At 42.0% G+C, this 11932-nt stretch overlaps 1 protein-coding gene across 6 annotated transcripts in view; it reads right to left on the minus strand.

The window, feature by feature from the left end:
• Positions 1 to 11568, minus strand: part of Amot (angiomotin) — a 58857-nt gene extending 47289 nt beyond the window's left edge. For 2 of the 6 annotated variants that reach the window (XM_006257422.3, XM_006257421.3), the window contains exons 1-3: positions 11132 to 11568; positions 9097 to 9137; positions 2874 to 2937 (exon numbers count right to left, since the gene is read on the minus strand). The gene's annotated coding sequence lies outside the window, so the exon portion shown is untranslated. The remainder of the gene's footprint in view (positions 1 to 2873; positions 2938 to 9096; positions 9138 to 11131) is intronic. The other 4 variants (XM_006257423.5, XM_006257420.5, XM_063280350.1 and 1 more) reach the window with 3 other exon arrangements.
• Between the last annotated feature and the right edge of the window lie 364 nt (positions 11569 to 11932).

The following is an 11932-nucleotide window of genomic DNA, read 5'->3' on the forward strand; positions in this document are numbered from 1 at the left end:
TGTGACACTTGTACAGATCAGAGGTCAACTTGCAGGAGTCACCTCTCCTTCTACCATGCAGCCCCTGGAGATGGACCTCAGTCTTCCCAGGGGTATTTGCTTTACCGGTTGAGCCATCATGCCCAGACCAGGATCACTCATTTTTTTATCGACTACTTAGACTTTAGTTTATATTGTGCTGAAGCAACGAGCCCAAGCATATTGACAGGCAAAATTTTTATCACATAGACTGTGGAGGGGCCAGCGAAACACAGAGTAGTAGGGTGAATTCTGTTGCCACCACTCTATCTTCTGATATATGTCCATTTCAAAAGAAGATGAGTGAACCATTTTACCACATCTCACTGCTTACTGCCTCAAAAAAGTATCAGGGATCCATACAATCAGAGTGAACATAAAAGGAAAAGAGTTTGTACCTGGATAACTGTTGCCTCAATGGTCTCCTCCCACTATGGTGCTGTGATTTACACTTTATGTTTATGAACAACATATATAATAATAAAGAAGACAAGTCACTTATAAATCCAGTACTTCAACATTGTTAGTATTATTGAACGTATTTAGATCTTGGCAAAACAATGGGAAAAAAACAGTTTTTGATTGGAGAGACAAGGTCTTCCTGTGTAGCCTGGAACTCACTATGTAATCCATGATGGCTTCAAACTCATGGCAATCTTCCTCAGTTCACCAAGTGCTCAGACTACAGGTGTGAGCCACAATCCAGCACAATGAGGCATTAACATGCCTATAACCATAGGCTCTTCCACTTGTACCTTAATGTAAGCCTTTCAGCCATGTTTTGGAATAGACGACATAACAAATATGCTAATGGCCATGTAACAGTCCATTAAATGAGTGTATTCACATGCACTTACCCAGTTTTCAATTATTAAGATAGTCAAATGGCTTTCAGTCTTGGGCTACTTTAAATAATATTATAAAAATGTCTTTGTCATTTCATCCTTTGCCATATTTTGGAAAATGGTCTTTTACCAATATTGATAAAATCTTAATCTTAGTAAAACATATTGTTTCTTAATGATACAATCCCACAAATGAAATAAATGGATCAAGGAGCACACATTTGTCAACAACCCATTAAAACAAATAAACAAACAAAAAGTAGCAAAACAGTCAAGTCTCATGAAATCTTTCTTTCACTTAATATAATGTTCTGCTTCTATTTCTTTTTTTTTTTCTTTTTTTCCGGAGCTGGGGACCGAACCCAAGGCCTTGCGCTTGCTAGGCAAGTGCTCTACCACTGAGCTAAATCCCCAACCCCCCCCCCCCCGCTTCCATTTCTTTATCAGGTCAGAGCAGGGCTCTGGGGACACTGGGAGGCTACAGCTGAGAGAATCAGTGTAGGACCTCAGTGGCTTTGGTAATGGCCGAGAGTGGAATGTGGGCTCCCTGAGGAATCTAGCTTGCATGCACTTGCCCCAAATTGCCACTTGGCCAAGAAGCTAATTAGCAAAAACATCAGATGGGTGAGAACAGGTTCATGGCCTGTAATGGCTCATATCATCTTTCATTTTTGCCCTTGGAAAAAGATCTGACAGTCAGCTTGAAGACATTCAGTTCTAGTGACCCAGCCTGCTACATTCTGAGAATGGAATTTGTGAGTTTTGACATCTTCATCTTCAACCTACTCGAATGCGCATGTTGCTGTGTAAAACTGAATGTACACAAGCAAGGAGTCTGTGTGCATGCCTCTATTTGGAGCCTCAGTGAAAGTAGCACTTTAAAAAGGTGACCTGATTTAATAAAATATGAGTGAGTGCCACCTGTTTAAGGGTCAATGTGACAGAAACTTCGGGTAGTGAAAGCAGCAGCCAGAGTTGTCCCTGGCTTCTGAAGAAAAGACACGATGGTCATTTCTTTTCTTCTGTTCTTTTCCAGAACACTCAGAAAAGTGTTGTTCAGCTTTCTCTCTCCTCCTTCAAAGATCTGAACTAATTCTTCTCCAGTTCTTCCCTGCACTGAATTCTTCTCAATATAGGAAATAAATTCTGTTCCCTTTATGTTGCTATTGTACTTTGTATATAATTTAATTTAGCACCAATCATAGTGTATTTTCACCAACATTTAGTGAGCATTTACTATAGATAAGTGTTTAGCTTTAGCTTATAATAAGTAAACATTGGAGTAGGAAAAAAAATCCAAAACCAATCAGAGCCCGGGCATCAGGAGCTCCTGGAAAAGATAATATAATATTTCTGTAGAGCACAGAGCTGTGGTCTATATCTCTAATAATGCAGAAGGGGAAAAATCTCTGAGCTCTGTAGAAGGCCCTGAATTTGTGAATCCACATGATTTCCAAGACATACTAAAATATATCTTCAGAAGTCATTGGTATATGGTTAATTGATAAAGTCATAAGAGAGAGTTGGGGCATACAGAGGAGAAACAGAGTTCACCAGGGCTGACAGAGATGGACCCCAGAAGAAAATGATCATTCGAGCATCAGGTACATTGTAACTGTGAAACTAATTTCTTTATAAGTAAAGTAAACTCTCCGGTCCTTTCCTCTATATAACTTCAATGAAGAAGACTTTGCTTCAGGGATGGAAGTCCCCAGGAGTAATGTGGAGACATAAAAGAAGGTAATTTTCCTCCTTTGTGCTTCTAAAGTGTCCAAGCAGAAAACTGAGCCAGAAACAGAAGACAAGTGTAACTTGCTAGGATATGAGATCATTGAGGCCATGGGACGGGTGTATACGATTTCTATCCCAGAATGTAAAATATGAACTCATGCATTCAATGTGCCTGATATGTGCATAAAGTAAATGATGATTTTCCAAAGATTTGGATAGAAGCGAAGCTAAAATAGAAGAAAAGGAAGGGAAGACATAGAATGTTAACATGATTATTACCTTTTGCTTCTCGGCCTTCTTTCTAAGGAATCGGTTCTTTCACTCCTACTGGTTCTCTCAGCAACTGTGGATGGAAATAAAGGCAGATGTGATTAACTCCACTTTACAACAAGAGAAATATGAGTCCAGAACAGATAGCTAATATTAATTCACTCGATCAATCTTTCACTCTTGTCTACCAGTAGGATTGGGATCAGAACCAAATCTTGCGACTTCCTATCCTATGTAGGTAAAGACATAAACCTCCCATACTTTCCTTGTCTGGCTTTCAAGAAGACAGTTCCTAACAGAATTGTTTTAATTAAATATAAATTTTAATGTAAAAAAAGAGAGAAACTCATTCAAAAAGCCAAATCACACTCAACACTTCAACAGTATGTCTAAGTGTGTTCCACCTACAAGAAAAGATTTAAGACCTTTCCCCAAGCTAACACAGGTATGACTGGCTTCATTTAACTCTCATGGGGTGTTCCACTGACATAGTTCAGAGTCCCCCATTTTGTGATATGACTTTGGGAAGGAGCCCCATTTGCCTGGAGTCAGGTTTTCATGTCTGAGCGAGGCTCAGGTGCCCACTGCAGGTGTGGCTTCACCCAGCAGGTGCATGGACAAGAGCCAATGTTTCATATCGTCATGCCAAAGAACCTGAGTCACTCTCCCAAGACACAGACAGCCCCTCCTCCCACTGCTGACCTGCAAGCACCAGAAACCCAGTTTGACTGGGTTGATTGATAGAGCTGAATTTAGATCTTGCCTTCTCAAAATACTTAAGATCAGTTATGCCACATGCCATATAGCCAAAGTAACCGCCCCAGTAAGAGACACTAAAGCAGGCATAGCCCATGGGGAAAAATGCACCAGGGACTATGTATAAAGAATGACCATCTCCTACAAATTATGGAGGGAAATGAGGCTCAAAATAGACTTCTATTTTATCCCTCTACAGAACCTCTAGTCTTCTGAAGATGGTCCTGAAATCTCAGAAACCAACGTTTATTTCCCTAAAGAGGTGAAGCAAAATAGAAACTATAGGAAGCATATGTTCTTAAGGTTATTACCGCCATAACCTGTCCCCTTCACACTACTAACAGAGCAAAGTGCTTAGCCTGGTCATAGAAACAACCAGGCGAGAAAATTTGCCAAAGTTCCCTACACAATCCTAACCAGCACCTTCGGGCAAAAAGAATCTCTAGGGGGTGAAACAGGTCATCAATATTTTTCTTAGCTCCAAATACTATTTGCTTGGGAAAATAATTTGCCTTTCTCAATCTGGACCCACCTCCCTCCTGTCCCCAACACATATGCATGTATTAAGGCAAACACTCACACGCACACAGAGGGGGGAGGGTGACAGAGAGAAGACAATCATACAAGAAGGGAAAATAAAATAAAACGGTGTGGCATGATAAGCCACAGGATTTCCCCAATTCAGAACAGAGAACTCCCATTCGTAAGCTATGGCTCACAGTCCACAACCCAAAGTAAGGGACTGAAACAAAGATCTGAACTGAAAACCCAAACGGAACAGAGGAAATTCTATGTCTTCAGGACTGGCGATCTAAATGCCTTTCCCCCTCTGTGATATTTTTTCATCTTAGTTTGCTATCACATGAGGAAGCATGTCACTAATTCAATGCAAACTCATGCCCCCTTGAAAACAACTAAAATGAGTAAAGGAGGCGCTAATTAGCTTCCTAATAGGGAAGGCTTTAATTGAACTTTTCTATAACAACCTTCATCAAAGTTTCCAGGACAACTTCATAAAAGATGTCAAGTCTGGCCCGTATTTGTATTGCCTTAAAATACTTCTCAATACACAGAAACAGAAAGCTGATTTCTCTCCAATGCTGTTAACACTCAGGCCACTGCATTTTCTGATGTCAGCAATCCCCTCCCCACAAATATTCCAAGTATGCACCACCATCCTTCTCCTTTCAATTATGTGGTTTCTCTGCTCTTTTCCTGATTGAGACCAGGCCTCCAAGATAATGAGAAGCATGTGTTGGGGAAGAAAAAAACCGGTCCTAAAAAATACATACATCAGTTTCATCTGCATCATACTTGGGGGGGGGGGCAATCACTTGTTCCTAATCAAAGGTATCAAAATGTGAAGTTTACTAAGGGACATTATAAGATCAGCATCATTGTGTAAAGATGATCAGTTATTGTAATTAAAGCATCACCAATAAATATAAGGGAGATAGCACCCCCATCCACTCTCTCTAACTTGACCACATTTATATTTAATGTTATCTTAATGTTGCCTTTAGGGGTATTTAAATTCTGACATATACATGGAAATGAGCCACGAATTGTACAGCAAGCATAAATATTCCATCATTAATAAAAACCAGCTGTGCACAAAACACTACAAGAGCCGGGTTTTAGTCACTGGCTATTAGTATTATTTGTCACAGGCAAATATTACTCAAAACTTTTCTCCCTGCAAACACAGACCCATCGACCTTTGCTTCACTTGAACATTTGTAGGTACTTTCAAGAATTCACTGGTCACTTGGGTGCCTTCCAACTAATGTCTCTTTCTCAAACTGTTTTTCCTCACCCCGACAGTCACCACTATCCTCTTCATTCTTACCTCAGCCTATCACAGAATATGAAAATATTTTAATTGTTTTTGGAAAAGGTTAGAGGGTCAATAACACAAATGTAGGGTCAATCTTAATTATAGTCAGTAAGGCAATAGGGCACCAAAGGGCACTGTATGTTATAAGAGAGCAAAAGCTCATTAAACACGAACACCTGCTCAGGACCCTATAATAAGCCGTCTCTGCCATCATACAAACACCTTTCATCCAATGACCTCAAAGCATGTGCCCAATATGAAGCATGCCTAAACACCTCTGTGAAGTCTTAATATCCTCGCTTCCCAGAAGGGTAACTGAAGCTTAGAGCAGCTAATTCAGCTATCCTTGGTCACATGGCAAGTCAGTGAGGGGCTGGGTGGAGAATCCCATATCCTCGCTTCAAGTCACACAGACTAATGCCATTTCAGGCAGCCAGAAAAGGAGTGACAGTGGCTTCACAAATGTCAACTAAATTTGCAGGGAGAGAGAGAGAGAGAGAGAGAGAGAGAGAGAGAGAGAGAGAGAGAGAGAGAGAGAGAGAGAGATTGATTTGCATTAGAAACTATTACCAAACAAATAGACCCACCTGCATTTCCCTCTCAGGAGCACAAAGTATGAAGCATATATTCCTGTATTTCATTTGGAAATGTCTACATGCCAGAGACTTAGGTTTTAGTATTTCTATTTTGGCTAGAGAAATTTCATTGAATTTGTGCAGAAATATTATTAATTTACCAGACATCAAAAATTAGACATTACACACAGACTATATTTTATTAAAGGGAAGTTAAAGGTTTAAGAAACTTAAGATTCACTATGTACTAAAGTTCTCAGATAAAAGAACCCTTTGTGTGTGGACCACACTACTATACCTGTGTGCTGTGTATTAGTCCATTGCCTACAAAAATCATCTCCTCCCTGGTTCTTTTTTCCCCAGTCTGGCAAACATTACTTTTGAAGCTATCAATCAAGCATATCTAGGCCTGCCTCCTTCCCCCTGCCTCATTTTGGGTCCTTTGCAGTTCATCTGAATGGACACTATCTTAATGAAATATCAATGATGCAGCAATTTAAAAATAATGTCCAATCAATTAGATAAGTAAACACTGGGTTCTGGTTTGGTTTGTCTTCATGTGGAAGAGTGGAAGAGGAGACCACAAGAGTAGTATTAACAGGGGCTGGAGAGATGGCTCAGTGGTTAAGAGCACTGATGGCTCTTCCAGAGGTCCTGAGTTCAAATGCCAGCCACCACATGGTGGCTCACAAGCATCTGTAATGAGATCTGATGCCCTCTTCTGGTGTGTCCGAAGACAGCTACACTGTACTTACATATAATAAATAAATCTTTAAATTTTTTTTAAAAAAAGAACAGTATTAATAGGCTTGCTACATATATAAACCACCTCTAAGTCAGACAATGATTAAAGCTCACTGAAACCTATGTGCTTCCTGGCACACCAGGAGCAATGCACAAGAGAATCTTGGCATGGAGTCATTGGTACATACTCCACTATTCTATACCAGTTTACAAAGCTTTGTCTCCGACAAACTCCTATTGAAAAGCAACATTACCTACTCTCACGACCCAAAGTAAGGAAGATTCACATGCGTAGAGGGACCAGGATTCTTGAAGTTTCATAGAGCCTCTTTGGCTTATTATCTGATACTACTAAAAAATAAAGCACACTTCTGTACATACGTTATTACAACTGATCCCTCAACCCACCCCTACACACAGGATTGTCATAACTGTTACACCTCACTCTCATAGCAATCCTTCAAAGGCAGACCACGTAAATGAGGCCTCAAAAGACATGCATAAACTTTTGAAAATTGACTATCAAAACCACTCTGTCCAATCTCCACAATTGACAGTGGAGGAAACATGCCTAAAGCCCAGGTTCCCCTCACTAGTGGCCTTACCCAGAAAGCCTATTATAGATTCTTATATGTAAAATGGTATTGGGGATCGTTGTTTGCTAAAATAAAAAATAATCTAGGTCCTTGTGTTAGTCAAACATGATAAATGGAAACAAAATAGTTTACCAAAATGAGGTGGACATTCAGAATCTGCAAAGTTAGATTTGTCTCTAGAAAGTAATGCTAAATCCTTTCTACAAGCCTGTGTGGGCTACTTCTAAGGTGGCCAGGATTATTACAACCCAGAATGATATAGACAATTAACTCGATCCCATATAACAAAAGACTCCAAAACCCCAACAACAGCCTCATTTAGTTCAAGAAATAATCAACACAGCAAATGTTAATGTAGTCTTTTATGCAATAAGTATGTTCCCGAGAAAGCCCAGATATAGTGAGGTTGGTTTTTTTTTTTTTAACCTATCAAGCAATGGTTTAAAGACACTAACTAAGAAAGCTAGTTCTGTTCAAGAACTTTTGCTTTTATAAGGCAAATGACATTCTACTTTCTTTTCTTTCTTTTTTCTTTTTTGTTCAGATTGTGTGTGTTGTATATGGAAGGGGCAACTTCCTTAAAAAGGGTCAGAAGCCCACCATGGAGGCGAGTGCTTCAGTATCCCAGCCTGTTTAATACCCCCTTAGTTCCTGCAGCTAAATTCTAACCTTTGACTTGGGGGTGGAAACCTAGATTTTGGACCAAAGTCCACAAAAGGCGAGAAGGAAAGAAAAGTAAGTAATGCTAAAGACAACACATCATAGTAAAACACTAACAAAAATTCCTGGGGACAGGAAATCAATAGATCACGATTCTAAACAAATTGGTTTAGTCCCCAGCTAATTAACTTGTCATGCCGATCTCTAAACCCACTGAATCTATGGGAGAAAGAGGTGATGTAATAGGAGATTTGGAAACATTTACCATCCTAAAAGGCTAGGCCCCGACCACACACACCTCTCTCCACCCCTTTCAGTGGGTTTAAGCTGGGCTTAATGGGTGCAAAGGACAATTTCTACCAGACAGTCCTGAAGAATAGACTGTTCTCATGCATTCCAAATGTTCAGTCTCCATGGAGGAGGCTACCTGGCCACAAGCATTTCCCAAGAAGGAATATATCCTCTATTCCTCCTCACTGGTAACACTGCCTCTGTCCCAAACAAAACAAAACTGCTAACCATCCTGAGAACTTGGTGTGTGTGTGTGGGGGGTGATTTTCTGGGATAAAAGAAAAGAAATGTTAAGAGGGGAGCAGGAGAGTGTGAGAAACTCCTCTTGTCTCCAAATGGAAAATAAGCCTAAAAAACTGGATCAAAAGAAGAAGAGAGTTGGGGGGAAGGGCTGCTTAATTACAAAGACACCCTTTTAAAGAAGGCACAGGCCCTGGGAGAGAGCTCTTAGGAGAGGCCCAGAAGCAGATGTACCCACTTAGAATGCTGGCAACTCAGTGGGACCTCAAAGTCAAAGTACCCATCCCTCTATCTTCCTACTACTCCATTCTCAAAAGCTTTCGAAAGTCCTTGTCACTCTATACAAAAGTAGAGGAAAATGGACCTCCAAAAATGCCTTAGTTATGCATTAGTCTACTAAACTTTGCTTCATAAATTAAAAAAATACATTTGATTGTCCCAATCTCAATGACAAATATGAATTGCGAAAATCTCTTTCTAAACTTTATTTTTTGTCAAGTAAAAGGGATTCAGGATGTCCATGTAAAACTTACTTTAAGTACAGGTGGAGTTACAGGATTACTTTGTACCTAGGCTGTGAATTAAAAAGAAAATTAACTTTCAATTTAACAGAGACACAAACTTTTCCAAAGTACAAAGGAACTTAAACTAAAGTATGATGTAGCGCCAGAAAGGGCCCATAAACGACACCAGGCAAACCCATACCGAATAGCTGGGACCTGAGTTATCTTCCGTAAATAGATGTAACTACACTACAACCACCTGGCTATTAAAATGTCCCAGGCCCGTTTTAAAATGTAGTGTGGTCCGGCCAGCTTTTCCCTCCCAGCTGATCTGAAACATGATAGCCTTTAAAATCGTCACTATGTAACACTGTAGCATTCCTTCTCTACCTTCCTGGCCACCCCTGATGCCCTGCCTGCATCTTCCGCAGCCCCCTGTTAAAAATCAACCAAAGATTTTATGTAAATATGTAAATTATTTATTCTCTAAAGAATAAGCAACAGCTTCCGGACATTTTGGGAACAAGTCTTTCAACCCAACTAGTATAAAGCCTGTGGCACTTACTTGCCCAAGTGAAGAGAAGTAGGAGACAGGTAAAAATTTATCCTGTGTCCAAAATGCCATTTCAGACTTTTCTTAGCTATTGAAGGAGGGTACTAAAAGGTCTGAGGTAGTTTCCCAAAGCTGGCCTGAGGAAGAGGTTTCACAAGGCCAACCCAAGAAGAGTTACATATATCCTTAGCCCTTCATCGTTAAAGATTACAGTTGATTATCTTTCTCTCTAAATGAGAGGAAAAAAGTTCTAAGTTTTCAATTGTCTCCCCACATCTGGAGGTGAGGGGCAGTACTGAAAAGGCTTTTTCAAATCTATCCCTTTCATCTTTCATTAATTTGTATTTAGTCCCTTGCTGTAAATTATTCGCCTATTATGATTTATTAGAGGCAATCACCAGAGACTGCTTGCGGTCTATAAAATCTGTCATTCTCCCTCCTCCTTCTCCTTCTCCTCATCTTCATCTATCTTCATCTATCTATGAAGATGGTATTGCTGTTGATGAACAAAAGTACAGTGGCCGGGGCTTGGACCTTAAACCAGCCACCTTCGTGATGTTTCAACCACTTATTAAAATCTTCTGACCTTTTGAAGCAAATAACGGCAATCTCCGCCTCCGGAGTCTCACTACCACTACCACTACACATGCGTCCATAAAGCGAATAGTTGTGTGGTACATTACTTCCACATTTTAAAACTTGAAGAATTCGTGGCCTTGGGTCAGGGAGGGTGAGCTCCCAACCCAAGTAAGCACCTAGGAGAAAGCCATCTAGCTCTCTGAGATAAGGGTAATTCCTCAAGCAGGACTGAAGGTAGAGCCCAGAGTCCCCCTAACTTAGTTACTGGACTGAAGTTAGACTCCAGAGTCCCTAACTTAGTTGCGGGGCTGAAGTTGGACTCCGGAGTCCCTAACTTAGTTGCGGGGCTGAAGTTGGACTCCGGAGTCCCTAACTTAGTTGCGGGGCTGAAGTTGGACTCCGGAGTTCCTAACTTAGTTGCTGGACTGAAGTTGGACTCCGGAGTCCCTAACTTAGTTGCTGGACTGAAGTTAGACTCCGGAGTCCCTAACTTGGTTGCAGGAGTGAAGATAGATCCCGGAGTCCCTAACTTAGTCGCTGCGGGACTGAAGTTAGACTCCGGAGTCCCAATTAATTGCAGGACTGAAGGTAGACCTCCTCGGAGTCCCTAACTTAGTTAAGTCCTTAGTTCCTTAAGCGATCAAATCTGTAGGAACCTACAAGAGCCCAGGGAGGAAGTAAAGTAGCACCAAGCAATGGTACCCCTCCAGCATCTCCTCCTAAAAGTAGGACAGGAACCAATACTTTTAAACTGCGTTAAATAAACTTCTTGCACATCTCAGAAAACTCAAGGCCAACGGCAAAAATAGTAGAACATACAGGCGACCCCACAGGCACATACAAAAACCTACTCACAAATAAGGACGTGATCAAGTTCACAGCACTACAGATTACTGCCCCAGTTCCCCGCAAAAGTAAGGACGCTTCTCCTACCTCTGAAAGCAATGAAGATAAGGTGAGGACTCTCGGTCTGCAGCCTCAAGCGGTTTTGGTCCCGGGCCGGAGGCCAGGGATGGGTTGGGAGGAAGCCCCAGGTCCCGGCTACTCCCAACCTCGCTGCTCCCTCCGGTCTCTCCTTGGTGGCAGTGGACGAGCAGGATACCGGGCCGGAGGGTGGAGCAGCGGATGGTGAGAAGCGAGATAGGCTGGAGGTGGTGGTAGTGGGGGAAGGCGAGGAGAACTAAGGGAAGGGACGAAAGAGAAGGGAGACGGAGGGGTGATTTCAGGGGTCTACCAGCGAACGCAGCCCGAAAGCTCCTCGGAAGGAAGGGGCGTGACTGCGATGAAGGCAGCTCCTGAGAGAAGGATGAGAGGTAGAAGCAGGGGAGGCACGGTGGCTTTTCTTCTGGCGGTGAGCAGCTAGGACCGCCCACAAGAAGGGGGGCTGGAAGATGGGATGGGCCGGGCCGAGGGCGGGGCCAGCAGGGCGGGAGGCAGGGGGGGGTGGAGGCCCGCTGGACTCTGGCGAAGGGGAGGAGGCGGCGCCCCAGGAGGTCAGGCGGCCTTCAGGCGGGGAACTTTCAAACAATTGATCTGCTACGTTGGCTAAGATCAGGAGTCTGGGAGAGATCTGGGATAACGCGCAGGCTCTCCAGTCCTCCCACGCGGCGGACTCTACTCCGTGATGGTAGTTCCGATAGTGTGTACAGGAATTAAAGCGGGAGAAGAAAGAAAGGCACCGGGTTTGATTTTTTGGTTTTGGACATTTGGTTGATTGGTTGGATTTTTCTTGTT

This window comes from Rattus norvegicus, chromosome X (assembly GCF_036323735.1).
Source record: "Rattus norvegicus strain BN/NHsdMcwi chromosome X, GRCr8, whole genome shotgun sequence".
Classification (NCBI taxonomy): domain Eukaryota; kingdom Metazoa; phylum Chordata; class Mammalia; order Rodentia; family Muridae; genus Rattus; species Rattus norvegicus.